The sequence below is a fragment of the Engystomops pustulosus genome, chromosome 9, assembly GCF_040894005.1.
Source record: "Engystomops pustulosus chromosome 9, aEngPut4.maternal, whole genome shotgun sequence".
Lineage (NCBI taxonomy): Eukaryota > Metazoa > Chordata > Amphibia > Anura > Leptodactylidae > Engystomops > Engystomops pustulosus.
The window spans coordinates 67602196-67620669 of NC_092419.1; the positions used below are offsets into that span (position 1 = coordinate 67602196).

Consider the following 18474-nt stretch of genomic DNA (forward strand, 5'->3'; position numbering starts at 1 on the left):
ACAGCCGCTGTTCAATTTGAACCTTCTTTTACTATCTCATAGAGAAACTAACACAATTTTCAGGTTCAAAAAGGTCAACGGAACTTGGGATTCCCAGCCAGTCTCCCATGCTGGTACTTGCCAAGCCTTAAGCTGCATTGCTGCTGCGATCTGACGAGAGCAGGCACATTCAGCTTAGAATGGCCGTTGACAGCAGCTGTTCAGTTTGAACCTTCTTTTACTATCTCATAGAGAAACTAACACAATTTTCAGGTTCAAAAAGGTCAACGGAACTTGGGATTCCCAGCCAGTCTCCCATGCTGGTACTTGCCAAGCCTTAAGCCGCATCGCTGCTGTGATCCGACAAGAGCACGCACATTCAGCTTAGAATGGCCGTTGACAGCAGCTGTTCAATTTGAACCTTCTTTTACTATCTCATAGAGAAACTAACACAATTTTCAGGTTCAAAAAGGTCAACGGAACTTGGGATTCCCAGCCAGTCTCCCATGCTGGTACTTGCCAAGCCTTAAGCTGCATTGCTGCTGCGATCTGACGAGAGCAGGCACATTCAGCTTAGAATGGCCGTTGACAGCAGCTGTTCAATTTGAACCTTCTTTTACCATCTTTGACAGAGAAACTAACAATTTTCAGGTTCAAAAAGGTCAACAGAACTTGGGATTCCCAGCCAGTCTCCCATGCTGGTACTTGCCAAGCCTTAAGCTGCATTGCTGCTGCGATCTGACGAGAGCAGGCACATTCAGCTTAGAATGGCCGTTGACAGCAGCTGTTCAATTTGAACCTTCTTTTACTATCTCATAGAGAAACTAACACAATTTTCAGGTTCAAAAAGGTCAACGGAACTTGGGATTCCCAGCCAGTCTCCCATGCTGGTACTTGCCTAGCCTTAAGCTGCATTGCTGCTGCGATCTGACGAGAGCAGGCACATTCAGCTTAGAATGGCCGTTGACAGCAGCTGTTCAGTTTGAACCTTCTTTTACTATCTCATAGAGAAACTAACACAATTTTCAGGTTCAAAAAGGTCAACAGAACTTGGGATTCCCAGCTAGTCTCCCATGCTGGTACTTGCCAAGCCTTAAGCTGCTGCGATCTGACGAGAGCAGGCACATTCAGCTTAGAATGGCCGTTGACAGCAGCTGTTCAATTTGAACCTTCTTTTACTATCTCATAGAGAAACTAACACAATTTTCAGGTTCAAAAAGGTCAACAGAACTTGGGATTCCCAGCCAGTCTCCCATGCTGGTACTTGCCAAGCCTTAAGCTTCATTCTTGCTGCGATCTGACGAGAGCAGGCACATTCAGCTTAGAATGGCCGTTGACAGCAGCTGTTCAATTTGAACCTTCTTTTACTATCTCATAGAGAAACTAACACAATTTTCAGGTTCAAAAAGGTCAACAGAACTTGGGATTCCCAGCCAGTCTCCCATGCTGGTACTTGCCAAGCCTTAAGCTGCATTGCTGCTGCGATCTGACGAGAGCAGGCACATTCAGCTTAGAATGGCCGTTGACAGCAGCTGTTCAATTTGAACCTTCTTTTACTATCTCATAGAGAAACTAACACAATTTTCAGGTTCAAAAAGGTCAACAGAACTTGGGATTCCCAGCCAGTCTCCCATGCTGGTACTTGCCAAGCCTTAAGCTGCATTGCTGCTGCGATCTGACGAGAGCAGGCACATTCAGCTTAGAATGGCCGTTGACAGCAGCTGTTCAATTTGAACCTTCTTTTACTATCTCATAGAGAAACTAACACAATTTTCAGGTTCAAAAAGGTCAACGGAACTTGGGATTCCCAGCCAGTCTCCCATGCTGGTACTTGCCAAGCCTTAAGCTGCATTGCTGCTGCGATCTGACGAGAGCAGGCACATTCAGCTTAGAATGGCCGTTGACAGCAGCTGTTCAATTTGAACCTTCTTTTACTATCTCATAGAGAAACTAACACATTTTCAGGTTCAAAAAGGTCAACGGAACTTGGGATTCCCAGCCAGTCTCCCATGCTGGTACTTGCCAAGCCTTAAGCTGCTGCAATCTGACAAGAGCAGGCACATTCAGCTTAGAATGGCCGTTGACAGCAGCTGTTCAATTTGAACCTTCTTTTACTATCTCATAGAGAAACTAACACAATTTTCAGGTTCAAAAAGGTCAACAGAACTTGGGATTCCCAGCCAGTCTCCCATGCTGGTACTTGCAAAGCCTTAAGCTGCATTGCTGCTGCGATCTGATGAGAGCAGGCTCATTCAGCTTAGAATGGCCGTTGACAGCCGCTGTTCAATTTGAACCTTCTTTTACTATCTCATAGAGAAACTAACACAATTTTCAGGTTCAAAAAGGTCAACGGAACTTGGGATTCCCAGCCAGTCTCCCATGCTGGTACTTGCCAAGCCTTAAGCTGCATTGCTGCTGCGATCTGACGAGAGCAGGCACATTCAGCTTAGAATGGCCGTTGACAGCAGCTGTTCAGTTTGAACCTTCTTTTACTATCTCATAGAGAAACTAACACAATTTTCAGGTTCAAAGAGGTCAACGGAACTTGGGATTCGCAGCCAGTCTCCCATGCTGGTACTTGCCAAGCCTTAAGCCGCATCGCTGCTGTGATCCGACAAGAGCACGCACATTCAGCTTAGAATGGCCGTTGACAGCAGCTGTTCAATTTGAACCTTCTTTTACTATCTCATAGAGAAACTAACACAATTTTCAGGTTCAAAAAGGTCAACGGAACTTGGGATTCCCAGCCAGTCTCCCATGCTGGTACTTGCCAAGCCTTAAGCTGCATTGCTGCTGCGATCTGACGAGAGCAGGCACATTCAGCTTAGAATGGCCGTTGACAGCAGCTGTTCAATTTGAACCTTCTTTTACCATCTTTGACAGAGAAACTAACAATTTTCAGGTTCAAAAAGGTCAACAGAACTTGGGATTCCCAGCCAGTCTCCCATGCTGGTACTTGCCAAGCCTTAAGCTGCATTGCTGCTGCGATCTGACGAGAGCAGGCACATTCAGCTTAGAATGGCCGTTGACAGCAGCTGTTCAATTTGAACCTTCTTTTACTATCTCATAGAGAAACTAACACAATTTTCAGGTTCAAAAAGGTCAACGGAACTTGGGATTCCCAGCCAGTCTCCCATGCTGGTACTTGCCTAGCCTTAAGCTGCATTGCTGCTGTGATCTGACGAGAGCAGGCACATTCAGCTTAGAATGGCCGTTGACAGCAGCTGTTCAGTTTGAACCTTCTTTTACTATCTCATAGAGAAACTAACACAATTTTCAGGTTCAAAAAGGTCAACGGAACTTGGGATTCCCAGCCAGTCTCCCATGCTGGTACTTGCCAAGCCTTAAGCTGCATTGCTGCTGCGATCTGACGAGAGCAGGCACATTCAGCTTAGAATGGCCGTTGACAGCAGCTGTTCAATTTGAACCTTCTTTTACTATCCCATAGAGAAACTAACACAATTTTCAGGTTCAAAAAGGTCAACGGAACTTGGGATTCCCAGCCAGTCTCCCATGCTGGTACTTGCCAAGCCTTAAGCTGCATTGCTGCTGCGATCTGACGAGAGCAGGCACATTCAGCTTAGAATGGCCGTTGACAGCAGCTGTTCAATTTGAACCTTCTTTTACTATCTCATAGAGAAACTAACACAATTTTCAGGTTCAAAAAGGTCAACGGAACTTGGGATTCCCAGCCAGTCTCCCATGCTGGTACTTGCCAAGCCTTAAGCTGCTGCGATCTGACGAGAGCAGGCACATTCAGCTTAGAATGGCCGTTGACAGCAGCTGTTCAATTTGAACCTTCTTTTACTATCTCATAGAGAAACTAACACAATTTTCAGGTTCAAAAAGGTCAACAGAACTTGAGATTCCCAGCCAGTCTCCCATGCTGGTACTTGCCAAGCCTTAAGCTGCATTGCTGCTGCGATCTGACGAGAGCAGGCACATTCAGCTTAGAATGGCCGTTGACAGCAGCTGTTCAATTTGAACTTTCTTTTACTATCTCATAGAAAAACTAACACAATTTTCAGATTCAAAAAGGTCGACAGAACTTGGGATTTCCAGCCAGTCTCCCATGGTGGTACTTGCCAAGCCTTAAGCTGCATTGCTGCTGCGATCTGACGAGAGCAGGCACATTCAGCTTAGAATGGCCGTTGACAGCAGCTGTTCAATTTGAACCTTCTTTTACTATCCCATAGAGAAACTAACACAATTTTCAGGTTCAAAAAGGTCAACGGAACTTGGGATTCCCAGCCAGTCTCCCATGCTGGTACTTGCCAAGCCTTAAGCTGCATTGCTGCTGCGATCTGACGAGAGCAGGCACATTCAGCTTAGAATGGCCGTTGACAGCAGCTGTTCAATTTGAACCTTCTTTTACTATCTCATAGAGAAACTAACACAATTTTCAGGTTCAAAAAGGTCAACGGAACTTGGGATTCCCAGCCAGTCTCCCATGCTGGTACTTGCCAAGCCTTAAGCTGCTGCGATCTGACGAGAGCAGGCACATTCAGCTTAGAATGGCTGTTGACAGCAGCTGTTCAATTTGAACCTTCTTTTACTATCTCATAGAGAAACTAACACAATTTTCAGGTTTAAAAAGGTCAACGGAACTTGGGATTCCCAGCCAGTCTCCCATGCTGGTACTTGCCAAGCCTTAAGCTGCATTGCTGCTGCGATCTGACGAGAGCAGGCACATTCAGCTTAGAATGGCCGTTGACAGCAGCTGTTCAGTTTGAACCTTCTTTTACTATCTCATAGAGAAACTAACACAATTTTCAGGTTCAAAAAGGTCAACGGAACTTGGGATTCCCAGCCAGTCTCCCATGCTGGTACTTGCCAAGCCTTAAGCTGCTGCGATCTGATGAGAGCAGGCACATTCAGCTTAGAATGGCCGTTGACAGCAGCTGTTCAATTTGAACCTTCTTTTACTATCTCATAGAGAAACTAACACAATTTTCAGGTTCAAAAAGGTCAACAGAACTTGGGATTCCCAGCCAGTCTCCCATGCTGGTACTTGCAAAGCCTTAAGCTGCATTGCTGCTGCGATCTGATGAGAGCAGGCTCATTCAGCTTAGAATGGCCGTTGACAGCCGCTGTTCAATTTGAACCTTCTTTTACTATCTCATAGAGAAACTAACACAATTTTCAGGTTCAAAAAGGTCAACGGAACTTGGGATTCCCAGCCAGTCTCCCATGCTGGTACTTGCCAAGCCTTAAGCTGCATTGCTGCTGCGATCTGACGAGAGCAGGCACATTCAGCTTAGAATGGCCGTTGACAGCAGCTGTTCAGTTTGAACCTTCTTTTACTATCTCATAGAGAAACTAACACAATTTTCAGGTTCAAAAAGGTCAACGGAACTTGGGATTCCCAGCCAGTCTCCCATGCTGGTACTTGCCAAGCCTTAAGCCGCATCGCTGCTGTGATCCGACAAGAGCACGCACATTCAGCTTAGAATGGCCGTTGACAGCAGCTGTTCAATTTGAACCTTCTTTTACTATCTCATAGAGAAACTAACACAATTTTCAGGTTCAAAAAGGTCAACGGAACTTGGGATTCCCAGCCAGTCTCCCATGCTGGTACTTGCCAAGCCTTAAGCTGCATTGCTGCTGCGATCTGACGAGAGCAGGCACATTCAGCTTAGAATGGCCGTTGACAGCAGCTGTTCAATTTGAACCTTCTTTTACCATCTTTGACAGAGAAACTAACAATTTTCAGGTTCAAAAAGGTCAACAGAACTTGGGATTCCCAGCCAGTCTCCCATGCTGGTACTTGCCAAGCCTTAAGCTGCATTGCTGCTGCGATCTGACGAGAGCAGGCACATTCAGCTTAGAATGGCCGTTGACAGCAGCTGTTCAATTTGAACCTTCTTTTACTATCTCATAGAGAAACTAACACAATTTTCAGGTTCAAAAAGGTCAACGGAACTTGGGATTCCCAGCCAGTCTCCCATGCTGGTACTTGCCTAGCCTTAAGCTGCATTGCTGCTGCGATCTGACGAGAGCAGGCACATTCAGCTTAGAATGGCCGTTGACAGCAGCTGTTCAGTTTGAACCTTCTTTTACTATCTCATAGAGAAACTAACACAATTTTCAGGTTCAAAAAGGTCAACGGAACTTGGGATTCCCAGCCAGTCTCCCATGCTGGTACTTGCCAAGCCTTAAGCTGCATTGCTGCTGCGATCTGACGAGAGCAGGCACATTCAGCTTAGAATGGCCGTTGACAGCAGCTGTTCAGTTTGAACCTTCTTTTACTATCTCATAGAGAAACTAACACAATTTTCAGGTTCAAAAAGGTCAACGGAACTTGGGATTCCCAGCCAGTCTCCCATGCTGGTACTTGCCTAGCCTTAAGCTGCATTGCTGCTGCGATCTGACGAGAGCAGGCACATTCAGCTTAGAATGGCCGTTGACAGCAGCTGTTCAATTTGAACCTTCTTTTACCATCTTTGACAGAAAAACTAACAATTTTCAGGTTCAAAAAGGTCAACGGAACTTGGGATTCCCAGCCAGTCTCCCATGCTTGTACTTGCCAAGCCTTAAGCTGCATTGTTGCTGCGATCTGACGAGAGCAGGCACATTCAGCTTAGAATGGCCGTTGACAGCAGCTGTTCAATTTGAACCTTCTTTTACTATCTCATAGAGAAACTAACACAATTTTCAGGTTCAAAAAGGTCAACAGAACTTGGGATTCCCAGCCAGTCTCCCATGCTGGTACTTGCCAAGCCTTAAGCTGCATTGCTGCTGCGATCTGACGAGAGCAGGCACATTCAGCTTAGAATGGCCGTTGACAGCAGCTGTTCAATTTGAACCTTCTTTTACTATCTCATAGAGAAACTAACACAATTTTCAGGTTCAAAAAGGTCAACGGAACTTGGGATTCCCAGCCAGTCTCCCATGCTGGTACTTGCCAAGCCTTAAGCTGCATTGCTGCTGCGATCTGACGAGAGCAGGCACATTCAGCTTAGAATGGCCGTTGATAGCAGCTGTTCAATTTGAACCTTCTTTTACTATCTCATAGAGAAACTAACACATTTTCAGGTTCAAAAAGGTCAACGGAACTTGGGATTCCCAGCCAGTCTCCCATGCTGGTACTTGCCAAGCCTTAAGCTGCTGCAATCTGACAAGAGCAGGCACATTCAGCTTAGAATGGCCGTTGACAGCAGCTGTTCAATTTGAACCTTCTTTTACTATCTCATAGAGAAACTAACACAATTTTCAGGTTCAAAAAGGTCAACAGAACTTGGGATTCCCAGCCAGTCTCCCATGCTGGTACTTGCAAAGCCTTAAGCTGCATTGCTGCTGCGATCTGATGAGAGCAGGCTCATTCAGCTTAGAATGGCCGTTGACAGCCGCTGTTCAATTTGAACCTTCTTTTACTATCTCATAGAGAAACTAACACAATTTTCAGGTTCAAAAAGGTCAACGGAACTTGGGATTCCCAGCCAGTCTCCCATGCTGGTACTTGCCAAGCCTTAAGCTGCATTGCTGCTGCGATCTGACGAGAGCAGGCACATTCAGCTTAGAATGGCCGTTGACAGCAGCTGTTCAGTTTGAACCTTCTTTTACTATCTCATAGAGAAACTAACACAATTTTCAGGTTCAAAGAGGTCAACGGAACTTGGGATTCGCAGCCAGTCTCCCATGCTGGTACTTGCCAAGCCTTAAGCCGCATCGCTGCTGTGATCCGACAAGAGCACGCACATTCAGCTTAGAATGGCCGTTGACAGCAGCTGTTCAATTTGAACCTTCTTTTACTATCTCATAGAGAAACTAACACAATTTTCAGGTTCAAAAAGGTCAACGGAACTTGGGATTCCCAGCCAGTCTCCCATGCTGGTACTTGCCTAGCCTTAAGCTGCATTGCTGCTGCGATCTGACGAGAGCAGGCACATTCAGCTTAGAATGGCCGTTGACAGCAGCTGTTCAGTTTGAACCTTCTTTTACTATCTCATAGAGAAACTAACACAATTTTCAGGTTCAAAAAGGTCAACGGAACTTGGGATTCCCAGCCAGTCTCCCATGCTGGTACTTGCCAAGCCTTAAGCTGCATTGCTGCTGCGATCTGACGAGAGCAGGCACATTCAGCTTAGAATGGCCGTTGACAGCAGCTGTTCAATTTGAACCTTCTTTTACTATCCCATAGAGAAACTAACACAATTTTCAGGTTCAAAAAGGTCAACGGAACTTGGGATTCCCAGCCAGTCTCCCATGCTGGTACTTGCCAAGCCTTAAGCTGCATTGCTGCTGCGATCTGACGAGAGCAGGCACATTCAGCTTAGAATGGCCGTTGACAGCAGCTGTTCAATTTGAACCTTCTTTTACTATCTCATAGAGAAACTAACACAATTTTCAGGTTCAAAAAGGTCAACGGAACTTGGGATTCCCAGCCAGTCTCCCATGCTGGTACTTGCCAAGCCTTAAGCTGCTGCGATCTGACGAGAGCAGGCACATTCAGCTTAGAATGGCCGTTGACAGCAGCTGTTCAATTTGAACCTTCTTTTACCATCTTTGACAGAGAAACTAACAATTTTCAGGTTCAAAAAGGTCAACGGAACTTGGGATTCCCAGCCAGTCTCCCATGCTTGTACTTGCCAAGCCTTAAGCTGCATTGTTGCTGCGATCTGACGAGAGCAGGCACATTCAGCTTAGAATGGCCGTTGACAGCAGCTGTTCAATTTGAACCTTCTTTTACTATCTCATAGAGAAACTAACACAATTTTCAGGTTCAAAAAGGTCAACAGAACTTGAGATTCCCAGCCAGTCTCCCATGCTGGTACTTGCCAAGCCTTAAGCTGCATTGCTGCTGCGATCTGACGAGAGCAGGCACATTCAGCTTAGAATGGCCGTTGACAGCAGCTGTTCAATTTGAACTTTCTTTTACTATCTCATAGAAAAACTAACACAATTTTCAGATTCAAAAAGGTCGACAGAACTTGGGATTTCCAGCCAGTCTCCCATGGTGGTACTTGCCAAGCCTTAAGCTGCATTGCTGCTGCGATCTGACGAGAGCAGGCACATTCAGCTTAGAATGGCCGTTGACAGCAGCTGTTCAATTTGAACCTTCTTTTACTATCCCATAGAGAAACTAACACAATTTTCAGGTTCAAAAAGGTCAACGGAACTTGGGATTCCCAGCCAGTCTCCCATGCTGGTACTTGCCAAGCCTTAAGCTGCATTGCTGCTGCGATCTGACGAGAGCAGGCACATTCAGCTTAGAATGGCCGTTGACAGCAGCTGTTCAATTTGAACCTTCTTTTACTATCTCATAGAGAAACTAACACAATTTTCAGGTTCAAAAAGGTCAACGGAACTTGGGATTCCCAGCCAGTCTCCCATGCTGGTACTTGCCAAGCCTTAAGCTGCTGCGATCTGACGAGAGCAGGCACATTCAGCTTAGAATGGCTGTTGACAGCAGCTGTTCAATTTGAACCTTCTTTTACTATCTCATAGAGAAACTAACACAATTTTCAGGTTCAAAAAGGTCAACGGAACTTGGGATTCCCAGCCAGTCTCCCATGCTGGTACTTGCCAAGCCTTAAGCTGCTGCGATCTGATGAGAGCAGGCACATTCAGCTTAGAATGGCCGTTGACAGCAGCTGTTCAATTTGAACCTTCTTTTACTATCTCATAGAGAAACTAACACAATTTTCAGGTTCAAAAAAGTCAACAGAACTTGGGATTCCCAGCCAGTCTCCCATTCTGGTACTTGCCAAGCCTTAAGCTGCATTGCTGCTGCGATCTGACGAGAGCAGGCACATTCAGCTTAGAATGGCCGTTGACAGCAGCTGTTCAATTTGAACCTTCTTTTACTATCTCATAGAGAAACTAACACAATTTTCAGGTTCAAAAAGGTCAACAGAACTTGGGATTCCCAGCCAGTCTCCCATGCTGGTACTTGCCAAGCCTTAAGCTGCATTGCTGCTGCGATCTGACGAGAGCAGGCACATTCAGCTTAGAATGGCCGTTGACAGCAGCTGTTCAATTTGAACCTTCTTTTACTATCTCATAGAGAAACTAACACAATTTTCAGGTTCAAAAAGGTCAACGGAACTTGGGATTCCCAGCCAGTCTCCCATGCTGGTACTTGCCAAGCCTTAAGCTGCATTGCTGCTGCGATCTGACGAGAGCAGGCACATTCAGCTTAGAATGGCCGTTGACAGCAGCTGTTCAGTTTGAACCTTCTTTTACTATCTCATAGAGAAACTAACACAATTTTCAGGTTCAAAAAGGTCAACGGAACTTGGGATTCCCAGCCAGTCTCCCATGCTGGTACTTGCCAAGCCTTAAGCTGCATTGCTGCTGCGATCTGACGAGAGCAGGCACATTCAGCTTAGAATGGCCGTTGACAGCAGCTGTTCAGTTTGAACCTTCTTTTACTATCTCATAGAGAAACTAACACAATTTTCAGGTTCAAAAAGGTCAACGGAACTTGGGATTCCCAGCCAGTCTCCCATGCTGGTACTTGCCAAGCCTTAAGCTACATTGCTGCTGCGATCTGACGAGAGCAGGCACATTCAGCTTAGAATGGCCGTTGACAGCATCTGTTCAATTTGAACCTTCTTTTACCATCTTTGACAGAGAAACTAACAATTTTCAGGTTCAAAAAGGTCAACGGAACTTGGGATTCCCAGCCAGTCTCCCATGCTGGTACTTGCCAAGCCTTAAGCTGCATTGCTGCTGCGATCTGACGAGAGCAGGCACATTCAGCTTAGAATGGCCGTTGACAGCAGCTGTTCAATTTGAACCTTCTTTTACTATCTCATAGAGAAACTAACACAATTTTCAGGTTCAAAAAGGTCAACGGAACTTGGGATTCCCAGCCAGTCTCCCATGCTGGTACTTGCCAAGCCTTAAGCTACATTGCTGCTGCGATCTGATGAGAGCAGGCACATTCAGCTTAGAATGGCCGTTGACAGCAGCTGTTCAATTTGAACCTTCTTTTAACATCTTTGACAGAGAAACTAACAATTTTCAGGTTCAAAAAGGTCAACGGAACTTGGGATTCCCAGCCAGTCTCCCATGCTTGTACTTGCCAAGCCTTAAGCTGCATTGTTGCTGCGATCTGACGAGAGCAGGCACATTCAGCTTAGAATGGCCGTTGACAGCAGCTGTTCAATTTGAACCTTCTTTTACTATCTCATAGAGAAACTAACACAATTTTCAGGTTCAAAAAGGTCAACAGAACTTGGGATTCCCAGCCAGTCTCCCATGCTGGTACTTGCCAAGCCTTAAGCTGCATTGCTGCTGCGATCTGACGAGAGCAGGCACATTCAGCTTAGAATGGCCGTTGACAGCAGCTGTTCAGTTTGAACCTTCTTTTACTATCTCATAGAGAAACTAACACAATTTTCAGGTTCAAAAAGGTCAACGGAACTTGGGATTCCCAGCCAGTCTCCCATGCTGGTACTTGCCAAGCCTTAAGCTGCATTGCTGCTGCGATCGGACGAGAGCAGGCACATTCAGCTTAGAATGGCCGTTGACAGCAGCTGTTCAATTTGAACCTTCTTTTACTATCTCATAGAGAAACTAACACAATTTTCAGGTTCAAAAAGGTCAACGGAACTTGGGATTCCCAGCCAGTCTCCCATGCTGGTACTTGCCAAGCCTTAAGCTGCATTGCTGCTGCGATCTGACGAGAGCAGGCACATTCAGCTTAGAATGGCCGTTGACAGCAGCTGTTCAGTTTGAACCTTCTTTTACTATCTCATAGAGAAACTAACACAATTTTCAGGTTCAAAAAGGTCAACGGAACTTGGGATTCCCAGCCAGTCTCCCATGCTGGTACTTGCCAAGCCTTAAGCTGCATTGCTGCTGCGATCTGACGAGAGCAGGCACATTCAGCTTAGAATGGCCGTTGACAGCAGCTGTTCAGTTTGAACCTTCTTTTACTATCTCATAGAGAAACTAACACAATTTTCAGGTTCAAAAAGGTCAACGGAACTTGGGATTCCCAGCCAGTCTCCCATGCTGGTACTTGCCAAGCCTTAAGCTACATTGCTGCTGCGATCTGACGAGAGCAGGCACATTCAGCTTAGAATGGCCGTTGACAGCAGCTGTTCAATTTGAACCTTCTTTTACCATCTTTGACAGAGAAACTAACAATTTTCAGGTTCAAAAAGGTCAACGGAACTTGGGATTCCCAGCCAGTCTCCCATGCTGGTACTTGCCAAGCCTTAAGCTGCATTGCTGCTGCGATCTGACGAGAGCAGGCACATTCAGCTTAGAATGGCCGTTGACAGCAGCTGTTCAATTTGAACCTTCTTTTACTATCTCATAGAGAAACTAACACAATTTTCAGGTTCAAAAAGGTCAACGGAACTTGGGATTCCCAGCCAGTCTCCCATGCTGGTACTTGCCAAGCCTTAAGCTACATTGCTGCTGCGATCTGATGAGAGCAGGCACATTCAGCTTAGAATGGCCGTTGACAGCAGGTGTTCAATTTGAACCTTCTTTTACCATCTTTGACAGAGAAACTAACAATTTTCAGGTTCAAAAAGGTCAACGGAACTTGGGATTCCCAGCCAGTCTCCCATGCTTGTACTTGCCAAGCCTTAAGCTGCATTGTTGCTGCGATCTGACGAGAGCAGGCACATTCAGCTTAGAATGGCCGTTGACAGCAGCTGTTCAATTTGAACCTTCTTTTACTATCTCATAGAGAAACTAACACAATTTTCAGGTTCAAAAAGGTCAACAGAACTTGAGATTCCCAGCCAGTCTCCCATGCTGGTACTTGCCAAGCCTTAAGCTGCATTGCTGCTGCGATCTGACGAGAGCAGGCACATTCAGCTTAGAATGGCCGTTGACAGCAGCTGTTCAATTTGAACTTTCTTTTACTATCTCATAGAAAAACTAACACAATTTTCAGATTCAAAAAGGTCGACAGAACTTGGGATTTCCAGCCAGTCTCCCATGGTGGTACTTGCCAAGCCTTAAGCTGCATTGCTGCTGCGATCTGACGAGAGCAGGCACATTCAGCTTAGAATGGCCGTTGACAGCAGCTGTTCAATTTGAACCTTCTTTTACTATCTCATAGAGAAACTAACACAATTTTCAGGTTCAAAAAGGTCAACGGAACTTGGGATTCCCAGCCAGTCTCCCATGCTGGTACTTGCCAAGCCTTAAGCTGCTGCGATCTGACGAGAGCAGGCACATTCAGCTTAGAATGGCTGTTGACAGCAGCTGTTCAATTTGAACCTTCTTTTACTATCTCATAGAGAAACTAACACAATTTTCAGGTTCAAAAAGGTCAACGGAACTTGGGATTCCCAGCCAGTCTCCCATGCTGGTACTTGCCAAGCCTTAAGCTGCTGCGATCTGATGAGAGCAGGCACATTCAGCTTAGAATGGCCGTTGACAGCAGCTGTTCAATTTGAACCTTCTTTTACTATCTCATAGAGAAACTAACACAATTTTCAGGTTCAAAAAGGTCAACAGAACTTGGGATTCCCAGCCAGTCTCCCATTCTGGTACTTGCCAAGCCTTAAGCTGCATTGCTGCTGCGATCTGACGAGAGCAGGCACATTCAGCTTAGAATGGCCGTTGACAGCAGCTGCCTAATTTCTACTTTCTTTTACTATCTCATAGAGAAACTAACACAATTTTCAGGTTCAAAAAGGTCAACAGAACTTGGGATTCCCAGGCAGTCTCCCATGCTGGTACTTGCCAAGCCTTAAGCTGCATTGCTGCTGCGATCTGACGAGAGCAGGCACATTCAGCTTAGAATGGCCGTTGACAGCAGCTGTTCAATTTGAACTTTCTTTTACTATCTCATAGAGAAACTAACACAATTTTCAGGTTCAAAAAGGTCAACGGAACTTGGGATTCCCAGCCAGTCTCCCATGCTGGTACTTGCCAAGCCTGAAGCTGCATTGATGCTGCGATCTGACGAGAGCAGGCACATTCAGCTTAGAATGGCCGTTGACAGTAGCTGTTCAGTTTGAACCTTCTTTTACTATCTCATAGAGAAACTAACACAATTTTCAGGTTCAAAAAGGTCAACGGAACTTGGGATTCGCAGCCAGTCTCCCATGCTGGTACTTGCCAAGCCTTAAGCTGCATCGCTGCTGTGATCCGACAAGAGCACGCGCATTCAGCTTAGAATGGCCGTTGACAGCAGCTGTTCAATTTGAACCTTCTTTTACTATCTCATAGAGAAACTAACACAATTTTCAGGTTCAAAAAGGTCAACGGAACTTGGGATTCCCAGCCAGTCTCCCATGCTGGTACTTGCCAAGCCTTAAGCTGCATTGCTGCTGCGATCTGACGAGAGCAGGCACATTCAGCTTAGAATGGCCGTTGACAGCAGCTGTTCAATTTGAACCTTCTTTTACTATCTCATAGAGAAACTAACACAATTTTCAGGTTCAAAAAGGTCAACGGAACTTGGGATTCCCAGCCAGTCTCCCATGCTGGTACTTGCCAAGCCTTAAGCTACATTGCTGCTGCGATCTGATGAGAGCAGGCACATTCAGCTTAGAATGGCCGTTGACAGCAGCTGTTCAATTTGAACCTTCTTTTACCATCTTTGACAGAGAAACTAACAATTTTCAGGTTCAAAAAGGTCAACGGAACTTGGGATTCCCAGCCAGTCTCCCATGCTTGTACTTGCCAAGCCTTAAGCTGCATTGTTGCTGCGATCTGACGAGAGCAGGCACATTCAGCTTAGAATGGCCGTTGACAGCAGCTGTTCAATTTGAACCTTCTTTTACTATCTCATAGAGAAACTAACACAATTTTCAGGTTCAAAAAGGTCAACAGAACTTGGGATTCCCAGCCAGTCTCCCATGCTGGTACTTGCCAAGCCTTAAGCTGCATTGCTGCTGCGATCTGACGAGAGCAGGCACATTCAGCTTAGAATGGCCGTTGCCAGCAGCTGTTCAGTTTGAACCTTCTTTTACTATCTCATAGAGAAACTAACACAATTTTCAGGTTCAAAAAGGTCAACGGAACTTGGGATTCCCAGCCAGTCTCCCATGCTGGTACTTGCCAAGCCTTAAGCTGCATTGCTGCTGCGATCGGACGAGAGCAGGCACATTCAGCTTAGAATGGCCGTTGACAGCAGCTGTTCAATTTGAACCTTCTTTTACTATCTCATAGAGAAACTAACACAATTTTCAGGTTCAAAAAGGTCAACGGAACTTGGGATTCCCAGCCAGTCTCCCATGCTGGTACTTGCCAAGCCTTAAGCTGCATTGCTGCTGCGATCTGACGAGAGCAGGCACATTCAGCTTAGAATGGCCGTTGACAGCAGCTGTTCAGTTTGAACCTTCTTTTACTATCTCATAGAGAAACTAACACAATTTTCAGGTTCAAAAAGGTCAACGGAACTTGGGATTCCCAGCCAGTCTCCCATGCTGGTACTTGCCAAGCCTTAAGCTGCATTGCTGCTGCGATCTGACGAGAGCAGGCACATTCAGCTTAGAATGGCCGTTGACAGCAGCTGTTCAGTTTGAACCTTCTTTTACTATCTCATAGAGAAACTAACACAATTTTCAGGTTCAAAAAGGTCAACGGAACTTGGGATTCCCAGCCAGTCTCCCATGCTGGTACTTGCCAAGCCTTAAGCTACATTGCTGCTGCGATCTGACGAGAGCAGGCACATTCAGCTTAGAATGGCCGTTGACAGCAGCTGTTCAATTTGAACCTTCTTTTACCATCTTTGACAGAGAAACTAACAATTTTCAGGTTCAAAAAGGTCAACGGAACTTGGGATTCCCAGCCAGTCTCCCATGCTGGTACTTGCCAAGCCTTAAGCTGCATTGCTGCTGCGATCTGACGAGAGCAGGCACATTCAGCTTAGAATGGCCGTTGACAGCAGCTGTTCAATTTGAACCTTCTTTTACTATCTCATAGAGAAACTAACACAATTTTCAGGTTCAAAAAGGTCAACGGAACTTGGGATTCCCAGCCAGTCTCCCATGCTGGTACTTGCCAAGCCTTAAGCTACATTGCTGCTGCGATCTGATGAGAGCAGGCACATTCAGCTTAGAATGGCCGTTGACAGCAGCTGTTCAATTTGAACCTTCTTTTACCATCTTTGACAGAGAAACTAACAATTTTCAGGTTCAAAAAGGTCAACGGAACTTGGGATTCCCAGCCAGTCTCCCATGCTTGTACTTGCCAAGCCTTAAGCTGCATTGTTGCTGCGATCTGACGAGAGCAGGCACATTCAGCTTAGAATGGCCGTTGACAGCAGCTGTTCAATTTGATCCTTCTTTTACTATCTCATAGAGAAACTAACACAATTTTCAGGTTCAAAAAGGTCAACAGAACTTGAGATTCCCAGCCAGTCTCCCATGCTGGTACTTGCCAAGCCTTAAGCTGCATTGCTGCTGCGATCTGACGAGAGCAGGCACATTCAGCTTAGAATGGCCGTTGACAGCAGCTGTTCAATTTGAACTTTCTTTTACTATCTCATAGAAAAACTAACACAATTTTCAGATTCAAAAAGGTCGACAGAACTTGGGATTTCCAGCCAGTCTCCCATGGTGGTACTTGCCAAGCCTTAAGCTGCATTGCTGCTGCGATCTGACGAGAGCAGGCACATTCAGCTTAGAATGGCCGTTGACAGCAGCTGTTCAATTTGAACCTTCTTTTACTATCTCATAGAGAAACTAACACAATTTTCAGGTTCAAAAAGGTCAACGGAACTTGGGATTCCCAGCCAGTCTCCCATGCTGGTACTTGCCAAGCCTTAAGCTGCTGCGATCTGACGAGAGCAGGCACATTCAGCTTAGAATGGCTGTTGACAGCAGCTGTTCAATTTGAACCTTCTTTTACTATCTCATAGAGAAACTAACACAATTTTCAGGTTCAAAAAGGTCAACGGAACTTGGGATTCCCAGCCAGTCTCCCATGCTGGTACTTGCCAAGCCTTAAGCTGCTGCGATCTGATGAGAGCAGGCACATTCAGCTTAGAATGGCCGTTGACAGCAGCTGTTCAATTTGAACCTTCTTTTACTATCTCATAGAGAAACTAACACAATTTTCAGGTTCAAAAAGGTCAACAGAACTTGGGATTCCCAGCCAGTCTCCCATTCTGGTACTTGCCAAGCCTTAAGCTGCATTGCTGCTGCGATCTGACGAGAGCAGGCACATTCAGCTTAGAATGGCCGTTGACAGCAGCTGCCTAATTTCTACTTTCTTTTACTATCTCATAGAGAAACTAACACAATTTTCAGGTTCAAAAAGGTCAACAGAACTTGGGATTCCCAGCCAGTCTCCCATGCTGGTACTTGCCAAGCCTTAAGCTGCATTGCTGCTGCGATCTGACGAGAGCAGGCACATTCAGCTTAGAATGGCCGTTGACAGCAGCTGTTCAATTTGAACTTTCTTTTACTATCTCATAGAGAAACTAACACAATTTTCAGGTTCAAAAAGGTCAACGGAACTTGGGATTCCCAGCCAGTCTCCCATGCTGGTACTTGCCAAGCCTGAAGCTGCATTGATGCTGCGATCTGACGAGAGCAGGCACATTCAGCTTAGAATGGCCGTTGACAGTAGCTGTTCAGTTTGAACCTTCTTTTACTATCTCATAGAGAAACTAACACAATTTTCAGGTTCAAAAAGGTCAACGGAACTTGGGATTCGCAGCCAGTCTCCCATGCTGGTACTTGCCAAGCCTTAAGCTGCATCGCTGCTGTGATCCGACAAGAGCACGCGCATTCAGCTTAGAATGGCCGTTGACAGCAGCTGTTCAATTTGAACCTTCTTTTACTATCTCATAGAGAAACTAACACAATTTTCAGGTTCAAAAAGGTCAACGGAACTTGGGATTCCCAGCCAGTCTCCCATGCTGGTACTTGCCAAGCCTTAAGCTGCATTGCTGCTGCGATCTGACGAGAGCAGGCACATTCAGCTTAGAATGGCCGTTGACAGCAGCTGTTCAGTTTGAACCTTCTTTTACTATCTCATAGAGAAACTAACACAATTTTCAGGTTCAAAAAGGTCAACGGAACTTGGGATTCCCAGCCAGTCTCCCATGCTGGTACTTGCCAAGCCTTAAGCTACATTGCTGCTGCGATCTGACGAGAGCAGGCACATTCAGCTTAGAATGGCCGTTGACAGCAGCTGTTCAATTTGAACCTTCTTTTACCATCTTTGACAGAGAAACTAACAATTTTCAGGTTCAAAAAGGTCAACGGAACTTGGGATTCCCAGCCAGTCTCCCATGCTGGTACTTGCCAAGCCTTAAGCTGCATTGCTGCTGCGATCTGACGAGAGCAGGCACATTCAGCTTAGAATGGCCGTTGACAGCAGCTGTTCAATTTGAACCTTCTTTTACTATCTCATAGAGAAACTAACACAATTTTCAGGTTCAAAAAGGTCAACGGAACTTGGGATTCCCAGCCAGTCTCCCATGCTGGTACTTGCCAAGCCTTAAGCTACATTGCTGCTGCGATCTGACGAGAGCAGGCACATTCAGCTTAGAATGGCCGTTGACAGCAGCTGTTCAATTTGAACCTTCTTTTACTATCTCATAGAGAAACTAACACAATT

The 18474-nt window shown here is 45.7% G+C and overlaps 79 pseudogenes; all 79 read right to left on the reverse strand.

The window, feature by feature from the left end:
• Positions 1–72: 72 nt before the first annotated feature.
• Positions 73–191, reverse strand: LOC140100127 (5S ribosomal RNA; annotated as a pseudogene).
• Positions 192–450: 259 nt separating this feature from the next.
• Positions 451–569, reverse strand: LOC140100128 (5S ribosomal RNA; annotated as a pseudogene).
• A 70-nt stretch (positions 570–639) lies between these two features.
• On the reverse strand, positions 640–758 carry LOC140080620 (5S ribosomal RNA; annotated as a pseudogene).
• A 70-nt stretch (positions 759–828) lies between these two features.
• On the reverse strand, positions 829–947 carry LOC140079459 (5S ribosomal RNA; annotated as a pseudogene).
• Positions 948–1198: 251 nt separating this feature from the next.
• LOC140095682 (5S ribosomal RNA) lies at positions 1199–1317 on the reverse strand (annotated as a pseudogene).
• Positions 1318–1387: 70 nt separating this feature from the next.
• Positions 1388–1506, reverse strand: LOC140080622 (5S ribosomal RNA; annotated as a pseudogene).
• Positions 1507–1576: 70 nt separating this feature from the next.
• Positions 1577–1695, reverse strand: LOC140080623 (5S ribosomal RNA; annotated as a pseudogene).
• A 70-nt stretch (positions 1696–1765) lies between these two features.
• On the reverse strand, positions 1766–1884 carry LOC140100129 (5S ribosomal RNA; annotated as a pseudogene).
• A 250-nt stretch (positions 1885–2134) lies between these two features.
• LOC140095672 (5S ribosomal RNA) lies at positions 2135–2253 on the reverse strand (annotated as a pseudogene).
• Positions 2254–2323: 70 nt separating this feature from the next.
• On the reverse strand, positions 2324–2442 carry LOC140100132 (5S ribosomal RNA; annotated as a pseudogene).
• A 259-nt stretch (positions 2443–2701) lies between these two features.
• On the reverse strand, positions 2702–2820 carry LOC140100133 (5S ribosomal RNA; annotated as a pseudogene).
• Positions 2821–2890: 70 nt separating this feature from the next.
• On the reverse strand, positions 2891–3009 carry LOC140080624 (5S ribosomal RNA; annotated as a pseudogene).
• A 70-nt stretch (positions 3010–3079) lies between these two features.
• LOC140086416 (5S ribosomal RNA) lies at positions 3080–3198 on the reverse strand (annotated as a pseudogene).
• A 70-nt stretch (positions 3199–3268) lies between these two features.
• Positions 3269–3387, reverse strand: LOC140100134 (5S ribosomal RNA; annotated as a pseudogene).
• Positions 3388–3457: 70 nt separating this feature from the next.
• On the reverse strand, positions 3458–3576 carry LOC140100135 (5S ribosomal RNA; annotated as a pseudogene).
• A 251-nt stretch (positions 3577–3827) lies between these two features.
• Positions 3828–3946, reverse strand: LOC140084666 (5S ribosomal RNA; annotated as a pseudogene).
• A 70-nt stretch (positions 3947–4016) lies between these two features.
• LOC140098005 (5S ribosomal RNA) lies at positions 4017–4135 on the reverse strand (annotated as a pseudogene).
• Positions 4136–4205: 70 nt separating this feature from the next.
• Positions 4206–4324, reverse strand: LOC140100136 (5S ribosomal RNA; annotated as a pseudogene).
• A 251-nt stretch (positions 4325–4575) lies between these two features.
• On the reverse strand, positions 4576–4694 carry LOC140100137 (5S ribosomal RNA; annotated as a pseudogene).
• A 251-nt stretch (positions 4695–4945) lies between these two features.
• LOC140095673 (5S ribosomal RNA) lies at positions 4946–5064 on the reverse strand (annotated as a pseudogene).
• Positions 5065–5134: 70 nt separating this feature from the next.
• LOC140100138 (5S ribosomal RNA) lies at positions 5135–5253 on the reverse strand (annotated as a pseudogene).
• A 259-nt stretch (positions 5254–5512) lies between these two features.
• LOC140100139 (5S ribosomal RNA) lies at positions 5513–5631 on the reverse strand (annotated as a pseudogene).
• A 70-nt stretch (positions 5632–5701) lies between these two features.
• LOC140080625 (5S ribosomal RNA) lies at positions 5702–5820 on the reverse strand (annotated as a pseudogene).
• Positions 5821–5890: 70 nt separating this feature from the next.
• Positions 5891–6009, reverse strand: LOC140079471 (5S ribosomal RNA; annotated as a pseudogene).
• A 70-nt stretch (positions 6010–6079) lies between these two features.
• LOC140100140 (5S ribosomal RNA) lies at positions 6080–6198 on the reverse strand (annotated as a pseudogene).
• A 70-nt stretch (positions 6199–6268) lies between these two features.
• LOC140079482 (5S ribosomal RNA) lies at positions 6269–6387 on the reverse strand (annotated as a pseudogene).
• Positions 6388–6457: 70 nt separating this feature from the next.
• On the reverse strand, positions 6458–6576 carry LOC140085257 (5S ribosomal RNA; annotated as a pseudogene).
• Positions 6577–6646: 70 nt separating this feature from the next.
• LOC140080626 (5S ribosomal RNA) lies at positions 6647–6765 on the reverse strand (annotated as a pseudogene).
• Positions 6766–6835: 70 nt separating this feature from the next.
• LOC140085052 (5S ribosomal RNA) lies at positions 6836–6954 on the reverse strand (annotated as a pseudogene).
• Positions 6955–7204: 250 nt separating this feature from the next.
• LOC140095674 (5S ribosomal RNA) lies at positions 7205–7323 on the reverse strand (annotated as a pseudogene).
• Positions 7324–7393: 70 nt separating this feature from the next.
• LOC140100142 (5S ribosomal RNA) lies at positions 7394–7512 on the reverse strand (annotated as a pseudogene).
• Positions 7513–7771: 259 nt separating this feature from the next.
• Positions 7772–7890, reverse strand: LOC140079493 (5S ribosomal RNA; annotated as a pseudogene).
• A 70-nt stretch (positions 7891–7960) lies between these two features.
• On the reverse strand, positions 7961–8079 carry LOC140100144 (5S ribosomal RNA; annotated as a pseudogene).
• Positions 8080–8149: 70 nt separating this feature from the next.
• LOC140100145 (5S ribosomal RNA) lies at positions 8150–8268 on the reverse strand (annotated as a pseudogene).
• Positions 8269–8519: 251 nt separating this feature from the next.
• On the reverse strand, positions 8520–8638 carry LOC140085258 (5S ribosomal RNA; annotated as a pseudogene).
• A 70-nt stretch (positions 8639–8708) lies between these two features.
• On the reverse strand, positions 8709–8827 carry LOC140084667 (5S ribosomal RNA; annotated as a pseudogene).
• A 70-nt stretch (positions 8828–8897) lies between these two features.
• LOC140098006 (5S ribosomal RNA) lies at positions 8898–9016 on the reverse strand (annotated as a pseudogene).
• Positions 9017–9086: 70 nt separating this feature from the next.
• Positions 9087–9205, reverse strand: LOC140100146 (5S ribosomal RNA; annotated as a pseudogene).
• Positions 9206–9637: 432 nt separating this feature from the next.
• On the reverse strand, positions 9638–9756 carry LOC140078358 (5S ribosomal RNA; annotated as a pseudogene).
• Positions 9757–9826: 70 nt separating this feature from the next.
• Positions 9827–9945, reverse strand: LOC140080627 (5S ribosomal RNA; annotated as a pseudogene).
• A 70-nt stretch (positions 9946–10015) lies between these two features.
• Positions 10016–10134, reverse strand: LOC140100147 (5S ribosomal RNA; annotated as a pseudogene).
• A 70-nt stretch (positions 10135–10204) lies between these two features.
• Positions 10205–10323, reverse strand: LOC140100148 (5S ribosomal RNA; annotated as a pseudogene).
• A 70-nt stretch (positions 10324–10393) lies between these two features.
• Positions 10394–10512, reverse strand: LOC140084971 (5S ribosomal RNA; annotated as a pseudogene).
• Positions 10513–10582: 70 nt separating this feature from the next.
• Positions 10583–10701, reverse strand: LOC140100149 (5S ribosomal RNA; annotated as a pseudogene).
• A 70-nt stretch (positions 10702–10771) lies between these two features.
• Positions 10772–10890, reverse strand: LOC140082329 (5S ribosomal RNA; annotated as a pseudogene).
• A 70-nt stretch (positions 10891–10960) lies between these two features.
• LOC140085259 (5S ribosomal RNA) lies at positions 10961–11079 on the reverse strand (annotated as a pseudogene).
• A 70-nt stretch (positions 11080–11149) lies between these two features.
• LOC140080628 (5S ribosomal RNA) lies at positions 11150–11268 on the reverse strand (annotated as a pseudogene).
• A 70-nt stretch (positions 11269–11338) lies between these two features.
• On the reverse strand, positions 11339–11457 carry LOC140083827 (5S ribosomal RNA; annotated as a pseudogene).
• Positions 11458–11527: 70 nt separating this feature from the next.
• Positions 11528–11646, reverse strand: LOC140100150 (5S ribosomal RNA; annotated as a pseudogene).
• A 70-nt stretch (positions 11647–11716) lies between these two features.
• Positions 11717–11835, reverse strand: LOC140100151 (5S ribosomal RNA; annotated as a pseudogene).
• Positions 11836–11905: 70 nt separating this feature from the next.
• Positions 11906–12024, reverse strand: LOC140084972 (5S ribosomal RNA; annotated as a pseudogene).
• A 70-nt stretch (positions 12025–12094) lies between these two features.
• LOC140100155 (5S ribosomal RNA) lies at positions 12095–12213 on the reverse strand (annotated as a pseudogene).
• A 70-nt stretch (positions 12214–12283) lies between these two features.
• LOC140082330 (5S ribosomal RNA) lies at positions 12284–12402 on the reverse strand (annotated as a pseudogene).
• A 70-nt stretch (positions 12403–12472) lies between these two features.
• On the reverse strand, positions 12473–12591 carry LOC140085261 (5S ribosomal RNA; annotated as a pseudogene).
• A 70-nt stretch (positions 12592–12661) lies between these two features.
• Positions 12662–12780, reverse strand: LOC140084668 (5S ribosomal RNA; annotated as a pseudogene).
• A 70-nt stretch (positions 12781–12850) lies between these two features.
• LOC140098008 (5S ribosomal RNA) lies at positions 12851–12969 on the reverse strand (annotated as a pseudogene).
• A 432-nt stretch (positions 12970–13401) lies between these two features.
• LOC140084842 (5S ribosomal RNA) lies at positions 13402–13520 on the reverse strand (annotated as a pseudogene).
• A 70-nt stretch (positions 13521–13590) lies between these two features.
• LOC140082215 (5S ribosomal RNA) lies at positions 13591–13709 on the reverse strand (annotated as a pseudogene).
• Positions 13710–13779: 70 nt separating this feature from the next.
• Positions 13780–13898, reverse strand: LOC140085936 (5S ribosomal RNA; annotated as a pseudogene).
• A 259-nt stretch (positions 13899–14157) lies between these two features.
• LOC140100156 (5S ribosomal RNA) lies at positions 14158–14276 on the reverse strand (annotated as a pseudogene).
• Positions 14277–14346: 70 nt separating this feature from the next.
• On the reverse strand, positions 14347–14465 carry LOC140082331 (5S ribosomal RNA; annotated as a pseudogene).
• Positions 14466–14535: 70 nt separating this feature from the next.
• On the reverse strand, positions 14536–14654 carry LOC140085262 (5S ribosomal RNA; annotated as a pseudogene).
• Positions 14655–14724: 70 nt separating this feature from the next.
• Positions 14725–14843, reverse strand: LOC140088155 (5S ribosomal RNA; annotated as a pseudogene).
• Positions 14844–14913: 70 nt separating this feature from the next.
• On the reverse strand, positions 14914–15032 carry LOC140083839 (5S ribosomal RNA; annotated as a pseudogene).
• A 70-nt stretch (positions 15033–15102) lies between these two features.
• Positions 15103–15221, reverse strand: LOC140100158 (5S ribosomal RNA; annotated as a pseudogene).
• Positions 15222–15291: 70 nt separating this feature from the next.
• Positions 15292–15410, reverse strand: LOC140100159 (5S ribosomal RNA; annotated as a pseudogene).
• Positions 15411–15480: 70 nt separating this feature from the next.
• LOC140084973 (5S ribosomal RNA) lies at positions 15481–15599 on the reverse strand (annotated as a pseudogene).
• A 70-nt stretch (positions 15600–15669) lies between these two features.
• On the reverse strand, positions 15670–15788 carry LOC140100160 (5S ribosomal RNA; annotated as a pseudogene).
• Positions 15789–15858: 70 nt separating this feature from the next.
• LOC140082332 (5S ribosomal RNA) lies at positions 15859–15977 on the reverse strand (annotated as a pseudogene).
• Positions 15978–16047: 70 nt separating this feature from the next.
• Positions 16048–16166, reverse strand: LOC140085263 (5S ribosomal RNA; annotated as a pseudogene).
• Positions 16167–16236: 70 nt separating this feature from the next.
• On the reverse strand, positions 16237–16355 carry LOC140084670 (5S ribosomal RNA; annotated as a pseudogene).
• A 70-nt stretch (positions 16356–16425) lies between these two features.
• Positions 16426–16544, reverse strand: LOC140098009 (5S ribosomal RNA; annotated as a pseudogene).
• Positions 16545–16976: 432 nt separating this feature from the next.
• LOC140084853 (5S ribosomal RNA) lies at positions 16977–17095 on the reverse strand (annotated as a pseudogene).
• A 70-nt stretch (positions 17096–17165) lies between these two features.
• Positions 17166–17284, reverse strand: LOC140080629 (5S ribosomal RNA; annotated as a pseudogene).
• Positions 17285–17354: 70 nt separating this feature from the next.
• Positions 17355–17473, reverse strand: LOC140085937 (5S ribosomal RNA; annotated as a pseudogene).
• Positions 17474–17732: 259 nt separating this feature from the next.
• On the reverse strand, positions 17733–17851 carry LOC140100161 (5S ribosomal RNA; annotated as a pseudogene).
• Positions 17852–17921: 70 nt separating this feature from the next.
• Positions 17922–18040, reverse strand: LOC140084974 (5S ribosomal RNA; annotated as a pseudogene).
• A 70-nt stretch (positions 18041–18110) lies between these two features.
• LOC140100162 (5S ribosomal RNA) lies at positions 18111–18229 on the reverse strand (annotated as a pseudogene).
• A 70-nt stretch (positions 18230–18299) lies between these two features.
• Positions 18300–18418, reverse strand: LOC140084975 (5S ribosomal RNA; annotated as a pseudogene).
• Positions 18419–18474: the final 56 nt, after the last annotated feature.